General features: G+C 40.5%; 1 long non-coding RNA gene across 1 annotated transcript in view; it reads left to right on the plus strand.

Moving 5' to 3' along the window:
- Positions 1-16,145, plus strand: part of LOC140847294 (uncharacterized) — a 136,937-nt gene that overhangs the window by 73,833 nt on the left and 46,959 nt on the right. Inside the window, exons 3-4 of the long non-coding RNA XR_012127191.1 lie at positions 9,172-9,231; positions 9,662-9,709. This is a non-coding gene — a long non-coding RNA (uncharacterized lncRNA). The remainder of the gene's footprint in view (positions 1-9,171; positions 9,232-9,661; positions 9,710-16,145) is intronic.

The raw sequence follows: 16,145 nt of genomic DNA on the forward strand, positions 1-16,145 counted from the left end.
GATAAACACTCTCCAGTAGCCTAAAAGTCCCCCAAACTCTTGTAATAATGGCACAGTTATAGGGGTAGGGAAAGCCTGGGCGTCTATATTGCTTCTGGGATAACCTTAGTCTTAACTAACCAAACAACCTCCAAGAACTTGACCGACAAGCCAGATCCCTGAACCTTGGGGCTGTTCACAGCCCATCCCTTCTCCTGTAGATGTTGCAGCAGTTTAGGTATTGGACCTTCTAGATCTGCAGGAGAATCAGATGTGAACATATCATCAATATAATGATAGAGCCACACCATTAGCAGTTTCTCCAGTGCTGCCAAGTCCTGGGCTATAAATCTGTGACAAATGGTGGGAATTTGGAGCTATCTCTGTAGAAGGACAGTGAACATCAACTGTCAGCCTTCCCATGTGAAGGCAAACTGTTCCTGACTTTCCTGTGCTCTGTCAATAGAAATGAATGCATTAGCACAGTCCAAAACATAATGGTATTTCCCTAATTCATTACATAGGGTGTCCTTAAAGGCTGCTGTAGAGGGGACAGCAGTATGCAGAGGGGGTGTGACTTTATTCAACTATCACTAATCCTCAATCTTATTCCAGGAGCTATCCGGCATTTTCACTGGCCACACAAGGCACTTAAAAGGACTATGAGTGGGCTTTATAATGCCCACCTTCTCCAGCCCCTGGAGGGTTTCTCCAATTTCTTTGTGTCCTCAAGGCAATTTATATTGCTTAGTATGTGTCACCCATCAGTGCGCAGCCAAAGCTATAGGCAGGTGCTTAGGATGTCCCCTCAGAACTGCCTTTACACACATATCTTCAGTCTGAACTGACCTGCAGTGTTCTGTAACCACAGGTCCTGAAGGATATCCACCTCCGAAACATATTCAGGGAAGGGAGAAATATACACAGTACTCCTTTGGGGGTAGACTCCCTATTCCCAATGGGTTTCAGGCTTTCTTCACTGCAATTGCCTTACCCCTATAGCTGTCTGTTACAGCAGAGGACCCAGAAAACTGCTCAGGGTGGCCATAAATCAAAAAGCATTCAGTCCTGTGTCCACCAGCGCCAGGACATGTTGTACATTCACTGGGGACTAATGAATTGCTAATTCAACATGTGGCCTCTGGTCCCCATCATGTCCCCCAAGGTGGGGGCCTTGAACCACCCCTCAGGCAAACTGCAATGCCCAGTCATCTTCCCATGGGGGTGGGGGTCCAAGCAGGGTCCGCATGTCCTTCCTGAGGAAGTCCTGGAAACACATGGGTCAGACATGTGGCTTTCCCTTGGATTTCCATTTCTTAGACCTCAGCATCTGTAGCTGCTGCTCTGGGCTAAATATTGCCACAGCTCTAGCGAGATCTTACTGGGCTGTCCATCAGGTTTCTCTTACTGCCCCTGCCTTTAACAAAACAACCCACATCTGGGTCCTTGAGACCTTCATCGGGCCCTTTAAACCTCTTCTCTCAGCAGCAGACTGTATCTCCTTCCATGCGCTCATTGTCTCAACCTTTCCCAGATTGGCTATAGTACGAGTAGCTTCATTTATGGGTTTCCCTAAATGAGGGGCAAGAATAGTCAGTATGGACCCAAAGGCGATGGGGGAGTTGGGAGGAGCACCAGTTCCTCATTCCCACAGTGAACAACTCTTTATCTAGGCCCTGGTGGTCCACATTGTAGATTATATTTTCATGCCCCACTCCTATACCACTTGCTGGAACTAAGCATACACCTGTCATCTCGTGGGGAAAAATGGCAAATCACCCTGATTAGGCCATAAGGCACAGAGTGCTGCTGTCAGCCAGCCCAGAAGCCATGTTGCCTGGGGTCTGATGAGCATTTTGTGATGCCAGAGAGAGGAGTGAGTCCTCAGGGAAGCCAGGGGCCTCATTTCTGACTGAGCCAGAACAACGCCTCTACTCCTGAATTCCAAAGTCACAAAAGCCAGGTGGACAGAGGCTCTGTGGCCTTCTGCCTAAACTGGGAGTTCAAATCCACCAGCTCAGCCTGAGTATAGGGGCAGAATGTGGAATGTTCCACAACTTGGGGAGGGGGTGGTGCCTCTCCTGGAGGAAACTGCAGTTGCTGTATCTTTATTTTCTTAACTAGAACTGAGTAGGCTTTCAACAGGGGAGGGCTTGTTGCCTCCAGTGGTGACTCCAGCACCAGCACAGTTCCTTCCTTGTCCCCACCCCCTCATCCTTATCTAGCTTCTCTCCAGATATATCTTCTACCATTTCTGGAGCTGAAGGCAACACCCCTTCCTTCAACTCCCTGATGGCATCTTACAGTCTGAATTCTCCTGCTGCCCCTTCCCATGCCACTAGTATATCTCTCAGCAGCACAATCTCAGATTGTAATGGCTTCCTTTCCTCCCTTATAGTATCCCACAACTCTCCTTTCCGTTCTGCCACTTCCCACTGAAGCGCATGTCTCCCCACTGAAGTGCTCTGAAGGAGCGCCCTGTTGGAAAGAGGGCCAACTCCACTGCCTCAGGTGACCCATCCCTCCCCAGTTCTGGGGAGTGGCCCACTCCTCTAAGAGGCAAATCATCCAGACCATATCACCACTGGGGGATCCCCAGTTGTTTCTCACCATACTTAGGGACAGCCTGCTAAAGTATCATACCCATGAGGACAGCTCTTCAGTTTCACTGCATCCTGCTGACTGTAACAAAATGTAGTTCTGGGTGGAAAAGGTTCCCGGCCCAGGCAAGTTCCCTCCATAGAGGCCAAAGGAAAACAAAGGTGAGAGGTTGGGAATGAAATGGTTTATTCTCATGGCACAGTCTCTCCCTGCTCTGAACCCTGTCTTCTCAGCTCCCACCCATGATGCTCTCCTCTGAACCCTGGGCTGCCCAGCTCTCACCACTGGTGCTACCTGGGGCCCCCTCTCATGAGGATCCTGAGCTCTACCTCTCTGGCCACTGCATGTGCTACCTTGCCCCTGGCATGAACTCTATGGGCAGGTCCCTAGTGCCTGCCCGATTATGTACAGGAACTCAGGATAGGAAAGCCCAGGGCTTGTGCTCCCATGACTGACCAGCAGCCCTGCTGCCAGTAAGCATCCCATAAATGTGCAAACATGGTCTTATTATATATACATTGGTGCTATTTAGGCCAGGCAGAAATCCTGGTTAAAAAAGTTCTATTTTCTCACACAGACATAAGGCCATGCAAAGACTGAAAGTAAAGGTATGGAACAAGATATTTCATGAAAATTAAAGGAATAAAAAGCAGGAGTAGCAGTACTTGTATCAGAAAAAAATAGACTTCAAAACAAAGAAAATAACTAGAGATAAAGAAGGACATTACATAATGATAAGAGGATCAGTCCAATAAGAGAATATAACAACTGTAAATATCAATGCACCAAACATAGGAGCACCTAAGTATATAAACCAAATACATAAATGGAGAAATTGACAGCAACACAATTCTATTAAGGGATTTAAAAACCCCACTTACATCAATGTATTGATCATGACAGAATATAAATAAGGAAGCAGAGACATTGAACAATATTAAACCATATGGACTTAACAGACATACACAGAACATTCCATGCAAAGCAACAGGATACACACTTTTCTCAACTGCATGTGGAATATTCTCCAGTATAGATCACATTTTAGGACACAAAAACAATGCAAATAAAAAACAAAAAACATCAAAACTGTATTATATATATTTTCAGACCACAATCTATGAAACTAGAAATTAATTACATGAAGAAAACAAAACAAAAACCCAGAATGACATGGAGGCCAAACAACGTGCTTCTAAAGGATCACAGTATGAGTGATCAACTCAAAGAAGAAATCAGATTATACATGGAGACATAAAAACATAAAAGCAATGAGAATCATGACCATTAAAAATATGTGGCATGCAGCAAAAGTGGTTTCAAGAGAGAATTTCATCTCAATACAAGCCAACCTCAAGAAACAAGAACAATTCCAAATAAACCACCTAACCTCACAACTAAAGGAACTAGTAAAAGAATGACATAAAAAAGCCAAATTTAGCAGAAGTAGGAACATAATAAAGATCAGAGGTGAAATTTTAAAGTAGAGAATAAGAACAAAATAGAAAAATTTCAAAGAAACCAAGAGCTGGTTCTTTGAGAAAATAAATGATAAAAAACCCATAGCCATACTTTTCAAGAAAAAAAAAGTAAGGACACAAATAAATAAAATCCAAATGAAAAATGGAAGTCACAACTGACAACAGAAATGAAGAAAAGTCTAATTGAATTTAGTGAAAAATTATATGCCAAAAAATTAGACTACATAGAAGTATTGGCCAACTTCCTAGAAATATACAATTCTCCAAGACTGACCCAGTATGAAACTGAAAATCAAATCAGACCAATTACCAGTAATGAAATTGAATTAGTAATCAAAACCCTTCCAACAAACAAAATTCTAAGAACAGATGGCTTCACAAGTGAATTCTATGAAACATTTAAGGAAGACCTAATATTCATCCTTAATAATGTATTCCAAGAAGTAGGAGGGAATAATTCCAAACTCATTCTATGATTCCAACATCATTCTGATACTGAATTCAGGCAAAAAAGCTTTAAAAATGAAAATTAGAAAGCAGTAACCCTGATGAGCATAAATGCAAAATCCTCAGCAAAATATTACCAAACTCTATTTTAAAATGCATCAAAGGATCATTGATCATGACCAGGTGAAATTTATTCCAGGCATGCAATGATGGTACAATATTTGTAAAACAATGAAAGTGATACACCTATACAAAAAGGACAGAAATCATCATATGATCATCTCAACTGAGGGTGAAAGAATCACTTGAACAAATTCAACATCCAAATTCAACTTGTAACAAAATGGGTATAGAGGCACCATACATCAATATAACAAAGGCCGTACATGAAAAACCCATAGACATCATACTCAGAAGGTGTAATTTTTTCCTCTAAGACCAGGAAGAAGGTAAAGATGTTCACTTTTACCACATTTATTCAACGTAAGACTGGGAATTCTACTGACAGGAATCAGAAAAGAGAGAGAGAGAAAAATCTTACAAATATTCCCTCCTACCTCGGCCCGTGTCTGGCTGCCGCTCGCAAGCCCGCAGCCTTCCCCAGCTAATGCCGGGGACTCAGACCCCGCACCCCGACGGTCTTTGTTAATGGATGTGGTGGCCCGAGGCACAACCCAGAGGAGGGGGTTGAAAAGATCCAATGGCAGCACCACTTCAACCAGCTTCATCCTCAGGCAGTTTTGAAAAGTTACTACAAGATTAGATCTTAAAAGTTCTCATCACAAGAGGATTAAAGATGGTGGCGTGAGCGGAGAGACAGAGGCTTCCTCCTAAAACTGGATACAATTAGAAAATATAGTTGGTGCAACTAATTCTGAGAGAGCAACAGGAAAGAGGACGGCTCAGACTGCACACACCTGGAGAAAAGAGCAGACCTCAGCAAACGGGGCAACGTACCAGAGCTGTGGCTCCACGGGACCCGGGCCCTCAAGATTAGAGCAGAATTAAATAAAATTGAGAAGAATAAACAATAGAAAGAATCAATGAAAGCAAGAGCTGTTACTTTGAGAAAATAAACAAAATAGATAAACCCCTAGCCAGACTTATCAAGAAGAAAAGAGAGTCTACACACATAAACAGAATCAGAAATGAGAAAGGAAAAATCACTATAGGCACCATAGAAATACAAAAATTATTAGAGAATACTATGAAAAATTAAATGTTAACAAACTGGATAATCTAGAAGAAATGGACAACTTTCTAGGAAAATACAACCTTCCAATGCTGACTAAGGAAGAAACAGAAAATCTGAACAGACCAATTACCAGCAACGAAATTGAACTGGTAATCAAAAACCTACCTAAGAACAAAACTCCTGGTCCAGATGGCTTCACTGTGGTATTTTAACAAACTTTTAGTGAAGACCTAATCCCCATTCTCCTTAAAGTTTTCAAAAAAATGGAAGAGGAGTTAATACTTCCAAACTCATTCTATGAGGTTAGCATCACTCTAATACCAAAACCAGGCAAAGACACCACAAAAAAAGAAAACTACAGACCAATATCCCTGATGAACATGAATGCAAAAATACTCAACAAAATATTAGCAAACCGAATTCAAAAATACATCAAAAAGATCATCTCTCATAATCAAGTAGAATTTATTCCAGAGATGCAAGGATGGTACAACATTCAAAAATCCATCAACATCATCCACCACATCAACAAAAAAGACAAAACCACATAATCATCTCCATAGATGCTGAAAAACATTCGACAACATTCAACATCCATTCATGATAAAAACTCTCAATAAAATGGGTATCGAGGGCAAGTATCTCAACATAATAAAGGCCATATATGACAAATGCACAGCCAATATTATACAGAACAGCAAGAAGCTGAAAGCTTTTCCTTCAAGATCGGGAACAAGACAAGGATGCCTGCTCTCCCCACTTCTATTCAACATAGTACTGGAGGCCCTAGCAATGGCAGTCAGACAACACAAAGAAATAAAAGGCATACAGATTGGCAAGGAAGAAGTTAAACTGTCCCTGTTTGCAGAGGACATGATATTGTGCATAAAAAACCCTAAACAACCCACTCCAAAACTATTAGATCTAATATCTGAATTCAGCAAAGTTGCGGGATACAAAATTAATACACAGAAATCAGTGGCTTTCCTATACACCAACAATGAACTAACAGAGAGAGAAATCAGGAAAACAATTCCACAATTGCATCAAAAAGAATAAACTACCTAGGAATAAACCTAACCAAAGAAGTGAAAGACCTGTACTCTGAAAACTACAAGACACTCATGAGAGAAATTAAAGAAGATACCAGTAAATGGAAACACATCACATGCTCATGGATAGGAAGAATTAATATTGTCAAAATGGCCATCCTTCCCAAAGCAATTTACAGATTCAATGCAATCTCTATCAAAATACCAACAGCATTTTTCAATGAACTAGAGCAAATAGTTCTAAAATTCATATGGAACCACCAAAGACCCGGAATAGCCAAATCAAGCCTGCAAAAGAAGAACAAAGGTGGGGAGGTTAAGCTCCCTAACTTCAAACTACTGCAAAACCACAGTAATCAAAAAGTATGGTGCCATCACAAGAACAGCCCCATAGATCATTGGAACCAAACAGAAAGCCCAGATATAAATGCACTCACATATGTTTGATCAATATATATAAAGGAGTCATGAATATACAATGGGGAAGACACGGACTTCCACAACTGGTGTTGGGGAAACTGGACAGCTACATGTAAGAGAATGAAACTGGATTATTTTCTAACTCAATACACAAAAGTAAACTCAAATGGATCAAAAACCTGAATGTAAGACATGAAACCATAAAACTCTTAGAAGAAAACATAGGCAAAAGTCTTTTGAACATAAGTATGAGCAATTTTTTCCTGGACACATCTCTTCAGGCAAGGGACACAAATAAAAGATGGATATATGGGGCTACATCACACTTAAAATGCCGTACAGCAAAGAACGGCATCAGCAGAACAAAAAGTCATCCTATAATATGGGAGAATTTATTCATAAATCATTTATTCAACTAGTGGTAAATATCCAAAACATATAAAGAACTCATGCCTCAACAGCCAAAACACAAATAAACCAGTTAAACAATGGGTGGAGAACCTGAGCAGACACTTCTACAAAGAAGAAATGCAAATGGCTAATAGGCACATGAAAAGATGTTCCACATTGCTAATCATCAGGGAAATGCAAATCAAAACCACAATGAGATGTGACCTCACACCATTTAAAATGGCCACTATCCAATAGACAAGAAATAACAAATGGTGGCAAGCATGAGGAGAAATGGGTACCCTCCTACACTCTTGGGGGAAATATAAATTGGTGCAACCACTGTGGAAAACAATATGTACGTTCTTCAAATATCTAAAAATAGAAATACCATTTGATCCAGTAATTCCAATTCTAGGAATTTACCCAAAGAGAAAAAAATCCCTGATTTGAAAAGACATATGCACCTCTATGTTTATCACCACACTATTTGCAATAGCCAAGTTATGGAGGCAACATGAATGTCCGTCAATAGATGAATGGATATAGATGTGGTGCATATACACAGTGGAATATTATTCAGGCACTAAAAGAAAATAAATCCTGCCTTTTGCAACAATATGGATGGATCTGGAATAGGCCAGGCAGAGAAAGACAAATACCATATGATTTCACTTATTTGTGGAATATAAAATCAAAGCAAAAACAGAAGGAACAAAACAGCAGTAGACTCACAGACACTGAGAAGTGACTAGTGGTTACCAAGGGGGAGGGCCTGGGGCAGATTTGGAGGTGGGGTATAAAAGAGCACAATAATTCACAATCACAATACAAATTGGTCATGGGGATGGAAGTAAAGTGTGGAGAATATAGTGATTGATTCTGTAACATCTTTCTAGATTGATAGTAACCACGCTAGAGGGGTTGAAGATTTAATAACATGGGTAACTGTTGAACCTCTGTGTTGCACATTTTTAACCAACATAAGACTGTGTATCAATGATACTTCAATTAAATAAATCCACTTTTTACATAATGTTTTTTTCTCTGGATTATCTATCCATTAATGTAAGTGTGTGTTAAAGTCCCTAGTATTAATGCATTTTCTGACTGTCTCTTTACATCTGATAACATCTGATTTAAATATTTATTTGCCCTCTGTTGGGTGTGTAGATATTCACAATTATATCTTTTTGTGCCCTTAGTCATTTTATGTCTTTATTTCTTGTTATGCCCCTTGTTTAAAGTCTATCTTGTCTGACAGAAGTATTGATGTACCAGCTTTTGTCTTAATTTCTATTTGTATAGAATATATCTTCCATCCCTTCAGTACTGTGTGTTTCCTTAGCTCAAAAATGAGTCTTGTTTGGGTTTTGATTTTTATCCTTTTATCATCCTATGTTTTTTGATTGGAGAAATCAGACTATTATTTACATTTAAAATAATTATTGATATGTATATAGTTATTGTCATCTTGTTAAATGTTTCATGATTGTTATTGTTCTGTGAACATGTATTACACTCATGTTCTCCCTTTGTACATTATCACATTGGTAAGTGTTATGTCTGGATTAGCTTCTTGTTATTTTTTGTGTATCCATTACAGGTTTTCACGTGTGGTTACCATAGGTACTTGCATGAAATCCTACATATATAGCAACCCAAGGTAAGTTGATGGTCACTTCTACATGTTTCACTCCCCTTCCTACTCGTTTTCTTTTATACATTTGTATTTTGTGATTTCCTTAACTACTTTTTAGATGCAACTGATTGTACCACCTTTGGCTTTCTGACCTTCATACTAGCTTTTAAGTTATTGTTCTATCTCTGATACATGTTTTATTTACCAGTGAAATTTTAAATTTCACATTTTATTGCTTCTAGTTCAGGCTTTTTCTTTTCCTACTAAGAAGACACTTCAACATTTCTTGTAAGTCCATTTAATGTTGATGAACTCTTAACTTATGTTTATCTGTGAAGCTCTTTATCTCTGCTTCCATTCTGAATGCTAACCTTGCTATGTAGACTACTCTTGGTCGGAGATTTTTCTCTTTCAGCCTTGTGAACATAAATTTCTATTCCCTTCCTGACTGCAGAGTTTCTGCTGAAAAACAGCTGATAGTCTTATGGGATTTCCCTGGAAGGTAAGTCACTGCTTTTATCTTGCTGCTTTTAAGATTCCCTTTGTCTCTGATGTTTGACAATTTAATTAGTGTTTTGGTGTGAAATTCCTTGGGTTCATCTTCTTAGGGGTTCTCTCTACTTGCTTGAGCTGGATATCTGTGTCCTTCCCTAATTTAAGGAAGCTTTCTGCTATTAATTCTTTAAATTTTCATTTCTTTCTCTTCTTCTGAGGGAATTATAATGCAATTGTTTGGACATTTGATATTATCCCAGAAGTCCCTTAGCCTTGCCTCATTTCATTATGTTTTTTTCTCTTGCTATTCCTCTTGAATGTTCCCCATTACTCTGTCTTCCAAATCACTGACACATTTTTCTGTCCTCTGATCTGCTGATTCCCCCTAGTGTAGTTTTCATTTCATTTATTATATTCTTCACTTCTGATTGGTTTTGTTTTATACTTTTTATCTACTTGTAGAAGTTCTCACTGAGTTCCTCCAGTCTGCTGTCAAGTCTGTAGAGCATCTTTATAATCATTTATTTGAACTCTTTACCTGATGGATTGCTTAACTCTGTTTCATTTAGTTATTTTTCTGTTTTTTTATTCCAAACGTATTCCTCTGTGTCTTCATTATAGTTGACTTTCTGTACTTGATTCTATGAATTACTAGAAAATGGTACTTTTCCCAGTCTTGAAGGATTGGCTTTGTGTAGGGATGGGCCCCTGGATGGATTGTGTATTCCTGGTGATTTGGCCACCTGGGTGGAGCCTAGTGAGCATGCCCTGGTAGTGTCCTGTGTCAGGGCTTTCATGATATGGTTTGAGTAGCATACAGTTGGAGGGCCCCAGAGAGGTTTATGCATGGGACTGGTGGGGTCCATGCTAATGTGGAGGGCAGACACCCAGGCACAGTCCTCAGGCATGTCCCATCTCTTTGGCTAATGTTTCTTCACCTACAGTGCATCAGCAGCTCTGTGGGGTTTCCAAGTATGGGCAGTGAGTGGATCCCCACTAACAGTACAGTTCTAGGCCAGATTGTGGTCCCCAGGGATATTCCATACCCATGGGTACTGGCTTCAAATTCATAGTGCTGCAGAAGCTCAGGTGCAAAACAATGACTATCCCTAGGGAAGCCCTTCTTCTGCGGCTTCTGGGTCGTGTTCATGGTGCAGCAGTGGCCAGGGTATACTCTCCAGGTTTTGGCATTGACTGGCTCTGTGCCTTCAGGGTTGCAGCCCAAATGCACTCTCCAGCTGACATGTGGGTGTGGGTAGGAACTGGCAGGCTACTTAGACCAAATCTGAATTTGGTATATGCACCCCGAACCTGCTCCCCATGTCACTGTCAATGTGAGGAAGGAATGCAAACAATGGCACTCACATTGCCTATGATCTGGAGAGAGTTCCAGCTGTTCTTCTGCCATTTGAGGTCTTTAAATCAGGTTTTTACTTATCTTCTAGGTGCATTTTAAAGCATGGAATTTTTCTATGCCCCAGGGCATGTACTCTGCATCCACATCTTGCACAGGGAGTGGGGTTCCTTCCATTACCCTGCCTCTGTCTTTTCTGCCATTTTTATGTGAAATTTCTATTCCTCATTGTACAGAAGGTGCCCACTCAGTTCCCACTTCTTCAATATGAATTGCTCTATGTGTAGTACATTTGGTGTGAAGGTGGGAAGAAGTGAGTGAGTTCAAGATCTTTCTATGCTACTGTCTTCCTAGAGGTCAGGTTAACTTATTTGTAAAGCGGGAATATAAAGTTGATTTAGATGCCATAACCCATATAATTTATTCTCAGATGTGAAGAAATATCAGCTATAATTTCTTGTTGTTCTTTGTCTTCTGTCTCTAACTCCACACCTCTTTCTTTTTCATTCCATTTCCCTGTATAATTCATTCATTCATTTACTCAGTAAACATTTTGAAGTTCAGATGTGAACACTGATGATACCCCACACCAACTAAGAGGGTGTGAAAAGGTTTATATGTTATAATGAGAAATATATATATATATTTGGTTTTATTCCCAGTTTCCTGGTACAGACTTTCTAAAAACCCTTGGAATTTCCTGATTGGTGGGGGTAAGGGGAGCATTTAGTTATTCATACCAAGCACCTAACAGCCCCACCTCAGAAATTGTTTTTAACTTACATTTTTTTCTTTTCTTTTCTTTTCATTCCTTTTCTTTTCTTTCCTTTCCTTTCCTTTCCTTTCCTTTCCTTTTCTTGTCTTTTCTTTTTTTTCATAGAAACTTTCCTCAGTAAATGCTTGATGGCTAGCAGTAAACAGCAAATTCTCTACCACCAAGTCTCAATACATGATTGAACTGGCCCTTAGTAAGTAAAATAAGTAAAAGGCAACTGAATAAAAAATTATATTTCTCTAAGGAAAGTATGTCTCATCTTTACTTTGAATGAAGGGAGAATTTACAGATTATATGCTTCAGAAATCTTTAGTCAGCTTTCCAAAGCTTCTCCTAGACCCACTTGTGAACTTGTAAAATACTTAGCAAGAGCCCAGATAAGTCAGCTTAGCCAGACTCCTTCATTGCCTATATCTAACCATCCTGAAGATCTAATCAGGTTTATTGTCCTCCACCATCCACCAGGGGATATCCAATCAATCTGGCCTGTTTTAATCAAGAATCCTCTCAATTCTATTTAGTCAATATTCTTTTATACTGGATATTTTCTCTTAGTAATTTTCCATCCATTGACCTCCACCCAGACCCTTGGATATGAAGCCCCATGATTCCATGCTGCATTCAGAACTGATGCTGGTTGTATACTTAAGTGTGTTTCCCCTATCAATAGGGCAAATTTTTGTTTTTCTCTTTTAATTCATGCCTTGCTATGTCCTCTCTTTGACAGTTGTCAGAGTAACAAACCCTGTCCAGCACTGTACTATTTTCCATGCCTGTTCATGCAGAGGCATGAGGAGTTAAAGCGGTCATTCAGTAGTACTAACTTCCAGTTCAGGATAAGCAGTGGTTTGTCTCCTGATGGAAGGATTCTCTCTTCTGGGACTAAGACATCTAGTTCATCCCAGAAAATATCACAGGAATGGGAAGCAAAATAGTGATATTTTATCAACAGGAGGTAATAGTGAGTGGTGCCACTCCCATTTCCATTCCTTGACTCCTGGACCCATGTTTACAGGCTATTAGAAAAACAGCAGCATATATTAGTCACTGATTCAGAGCATTAACAACATCCTGGTAAACCTTGCCCTAGCCATGCAATATATTGACACCTAACTGGCACTGTAACTGAGTCTTCAAAAGGCCCTTCCACCATTCTTTCAGGGTAGCAGTTTCAGGATGGTAGGGAACATGATGAAACTAGTGAATTACATGGACTTGGGTCCATTTCCAAACTTCTTTTCCTGTAAATTGAGTTCCTTAATCCCAAATTATGTGTGGAATGCCATGAGAATGGGTAAGACATTCTGTAAGTCCACAACTGTCAGTTTTATAGAAACATTGCACTCAAAGAAGACAACTCCTTATCCAAAGTGAATGCCTAGTCCACTATAGATAAAACTATTTCATGATGGAAGTTGTCAAGTGTAATCCACCTCCTACTGGGTAGACACCTGAATACTTCAGGAATTGTGCATATTATGGACTCATTGTTTCTGTATGCTACCTGCAGATTGAGCATTTGGAATTAGTAAATTGAAGCCAATGATTCTGAGCCTATGAGTAACTTTATTCTTACCACCATGGCCACATTGTCGTGAAGCCATGGGGTAATGATAGACTTGGCTTCAGAAAAGGTCTGGCTAATGTAAACAGACATGTCATCTTAGCAACTTACTTATAAAAATCCTTTTCTAGTGACATCATCCTTTGGTGAGCCTAAGGATGGGACACAAATTTCTTCATGTATGGTTTTGTTTCATTTGCTTTGTACCAGTGGGAAAGAACATAACTTAACTAAATTTAATATTCACACATTTTCCAGTCATGTTCCTTTCAAATCCTTACCTTGAACATGTACAATTAGCCACAAAGCAAACATAAGTGTATAATAAAAATATAGCAATTCAAGTGAACAAGGAATGAACTACCCCAGATTCTGCCCACTTGGTCAGTTTTCCTTCACCACTATCCTTAAGGGATGTCCTGGGTGACTTGGAAGATAGAATAATGGAAAGCACTCAGATGAACAGCAGAAGGAAGAAAGAATTAAGACAAATGAGGATAGGGTAAGAGACCTCTATGGCAACATCAAACTTTCTAACATAAACATTGTAGGAGTTCAAGAAGGAGAAGAGAGAGATACAGGAGTAGAAAAATTATTTCAAGATTCAATAGGTGAAAATTGCCCTAGCTTGGGAAAGGTGCCAGTCTGCCAGGTCCAGGAAGCACAGAGCTCCAAACAAAATGAACACTGAAAGTCCATACCAAGAAACATTGTAATCAAAATGTCAAAGATAAAAGACAGACAACATTAAAAGCAGCAAGAGTAAAGCAAAATAATTGCAATTTAAGACAACCCCATAAAGGTCATCAGCTGGTTTTTCTGCATAAAATCTACAGGGCAGAAGGAAATGGCATGAGTGGAATGATACTGAGCCCATGAGTAACTTCATTCTTACCACCATGGTGGTATATTCAAAATGCTGAACAAAAAAGCCTCCAACCGGAAGGAGCAGGAAAAGATGGCAGTGTGAGTAGGGTGGTGGAAATATCCTCCCAAAACCATATATATTTTGAAAATACAGAAAATACAACTAATCCTAAAAGAGTGACTAGAAGATACAGCACACCAGCCAGGATACATCTGCAAGAACCCAACATCTAATGGAAAAGGGTAAGAAACAAAACTGTGATCAAGTTGGACCCGAGCGCTCACCTCACCCCAGCTCACCAACAGGAGGAAAAGAATCCGAGTGGGGAGGTGGTGGAAGCACAGGACGCTAAATACCCAGCCCTAGTAACTGCCCCAGGAGCACAGACGCACAGTGCATGGAGATCTGGACATTAGAGGAATGGAAAAGTAAAATCCAGGACTGAGACTGCAAACAGGTTCCCACGCTGGCTGCCCTGGGACAAAAGAAAAGCAGATGCTTTAAAAATCTTAAAGGGACAAGGGTTTAACAGGTGGACAAATCATCCTGGCAAACACAGCCCGGCAGGTTGGGAACTTTAAGGAACTTCAGGCCCCCTAAACCCTTGGTTGGCAATGCATCTCCGAGGCCCCTCACAGCAATGAGCAGCCTGCCATTCCTCCTCCCTGACCCTGCCCCACTGGCACTGTGAGCAAACTGACTGACCCACCATTGCTGCAGAACATCCAGGGAGCAGCCCCGCCTACAGAAACCACACAGTTTAACACAGACCTTCTCCCTGTCATGGCTAACTGATCCAGATCCGAGGCTGCTCCCTGTGAGTGGTTGACTGGCACAGAAGAGATGGGTACAGAGTCCAGAAGGCATGAAGGGGCCTTGTCTTTGTTGCAGACACATGTGCTGCTGGCCTGCAACCCCTGCCAGCACCCCAGGCCATACCAAGGGCTTCCCTACCCACAGCAGCCTAGGGAATTAACCCAGAGGCTGCTCCCTGTGTATGGTTAATCAGCACAGACAGCAGAGATAGGCAAGGCAACCGGCAAGCAGGAAGGGACTTTGTTCTGCCAGCTGACACATGAGCCCCTCACCAGCGATTACTCCCATCACCATGAAAAGGCAGAAAAACCTTGTTCAGTCCCAAATCCCTTAAACACCAGAGAGACTGAAATCACCAATCTTCCTGAAAATTAATTCAAAATAAAAGTCATAAGCATGCTGATGAGCTACAGAGAAATATTCAAGAGCTAAGGGATGAATTCAGGAGGGACATAACAGAAATGAAGTAAACAATGGAAGGATTTAAGAGGAGACTGTATGAGGTGCAAGAGACTATTAATGGAATAGAAATCAGAAAAGAGGAATACAGAGAAGCTGAAGCAGAGAGAGATAAAAGGATCTCTAGGAATGAAATAATATTAAGAGAACTGTTTGACCAATCCAAATGGTACAATATTCACGTTATAGGGGTACCAGAAGAAGATGATAAATAAAAAGGGATAAAGAGTGTCTTTGAAGAAATAATTGCTGAAAACTTCCCCAATCTGGGGAAGATCTCCTACAGATCTCCCAACACAAGGGGCCCAAGGAGGACAACACCAAGACATATAATAATTAAAATGGCAAAGATCAGAGACCAGGACAGAATATTAAAAGCACCCAGAGAGAGAAAAAAGATCACCTACAAAGGAAAACCCATCAGGCTGGCATCAGACTTCTCAGCAGAAACCTTACAGGCCAGAAGAGAATGGCATGATATATTCAATGCAATGAAACAGAAGGGCCTTAGACCAAGAATACTGTATCCAGAAAGATCATCATTTAAATTTGAAGGAGGGATTGAACAATTCCCAGATAAGCAAAAGTTGAGGGAATTTACCTCCCA

This window comes from Manis javanica, chromosome 18 (assembly GCF_040802235.1).
Source record: "Manis javanica isolate MJ-LG chromosome 18, MJ_LKY, whole genome shotgun sequence".
Classification (NCBI taxonomy): Eukaryota; Metazoa; Chordata; class Mammalia; order Pholidota; family Manidae; genus Manis; species Manis javanica.